This window comes from Rhea americana, unplaced genomic scaffold (genome assembly GCF_003343005.1).
Source record: "Rhea americana isolate MKP2758 unplaced genomic scaffold, rheAme1 scaffold_26, whole genome shotgun sequence".
NCBI classification, from domain to species: domain Eukaryota; kingdom Metazoa; phylum Chordata; class Aves; order Rheiformes; family Rheidae; genus Rhea; species Rhea americana.
The window spans coordinates 5,138,500-5,140,485 of NW_028186379.1; positions in this window are offsets into that span (position 1 = coordinate 5,138,500).

The window sequence follows — 1,986 nt, forward strand, 5'->3', positions numbered from 1 at the left end:
TGTGGTGGCTCACGGTTTCCGCGAGTGCAAAAATATGTTCAAATGAAAAGTGTATTTTCAGACACGGGGACGCAACGTTTTTTATATGCGGCAGAATGACATATTTAAGAGTTATTTCAGAGGTAGCATTATCCTGGTGTTTGGGGAGCGAGTAGGGGACGGAGGGAGTAACGAAGGTGGTGGGGACCCATGTCTAGGGCTCCCGGTATGTTTTATTCAGTGAAGAGATCTTGAGAAATCTTAGGAGTCGGCAGAAAGGGTTGAAAGCGAAAGATAACAAAACCTGGCGGTACAAGCACAAGGATAAATACATAAACATGTATATATTACAGCAGCAGAAAGCCCCAAATACAAACGCTCAGCTATTCCATTCAGTCCTGCATTATCAATATTTAAGTCTAGACACTGGTTATATTTGCTGTTTCTTTCTTCTTGCATCTTGGTGTGTTGTCACCAGAAGAGCAATTTATTGGTCTAATGACATCTACTTCAGCTTCTTTGATCTTCTTAGTCGTTGTCTTGTTTGCTTCGCATTCGTTTAACTTCTTGGGCCTTTATTCCCTTCTAGCAGCCTTTTCTGACGAAATGTTCCCACATTGCGCTTTGCAGCCGCGGGGATGTTGTCTAATATTGGAGAATTTAAACAGATACAAGAAGGAAAGGCTCTTTCTCCAGATTCTCCCTTGCGCCTGCGAATAATAACTGCATTTTCGTCTGCTTAACACTTGGCAAGTATCTAAATACAGGGACAAAATTTGCATATGCTGAAGCACAAATATCGCAGGGATCTCGCCTTAGAGAATTTATTTGCTCCTGTCAGAAGCCTATATTCATAGGGTTGCAATAACCGCGCATAAAGAGTCCCAAAGGGGAATGTGTGTGTGCTGGAGGGGGGTATGCGCGGGAAAGGGTGTTCCACGGTTGCAAAAAGTAAAGTTTAGGGTCCATGCGAAATATCGCCAAGAACAATTTTAACTGGTGAGAAAGTCTTTGTACACAGGGCACCAAACTATAATTGAAAGGAGAATTTCCGGGGCAATTCCATTGTGCTCCTTCCAGTTTATGATGTGCAATACAGGCAGGCAGTAAAAGCTGTCTTTACCAGGACTCCCTGTCTGAGGGTAGGAAACTCATTTTACGATCCGTTTAAAGGAAGGGCACGGTGCAGCATCCTCAATGGAAAGCCGTTCTCATTGTTGAGAAGCTGAGTGTTTAGAAAACCGGCAACGTTACCCCTGATCTAAGTGTAACATTGCCTTCTCGAGCTTAGGACTATAAGGTATGTACAATGKAAGGGTAAAACGGGCATTAAGTAGGTGGATGAGATCCGAATCAGCACTATAAAGGCAATTCCTTCAATATATCTTTTTAATTTTTTTCTTCTTCTTTTTTTTGGGGGGGGGGGAAAGGGGCTCAGAAAGTAGCGTCCTCACTACAGTTTGCTTTTATTATTATTATTATTATTATTACTATTACTATTATTATTATTATTATTTGTTTTTCTTTTTGCTCCAGCGGGGGAAATCGGTGCGAGAAGGGACGGGCTCACTCTGGGAGACGCAGCGAAGCCGGCGCGCCTGCAGCCTTGATTTTCAAGGTTCAGGCAGAGAGTGAGAAACGGCCCCCGGGGCGGCGGGCGCGTTGGTGGCCGCGGGAGCGGGGCTGCGGCGGGGCCCGTGCGGAGGTGGGGTGGAGCCCTCYCCCTCGGGGGTCCTTCACCCTTTGGCGGGCCTTGGGATTGGGGGACCTTGGTTTCAGRGGAGCTCGGCCCCGGCTGTCCTCTCCCTCGGGGCGCGGCGGCGGCCGACGGGGGGCAGAGGGGAGAGGGGCACCCTCCATGGATCCGCCCCGGTGCTGGCTGATTTCACGACTCTTCTCACTGCGGGAAAAATCCCGCGTGGGTGACGAAAGGGCTCGCAGGACGCTTTTTGCCCCCTCCCCACGGGGAGCACATGGCCTCAGTCCTGCCGCTCCCCCTCCCCCCCC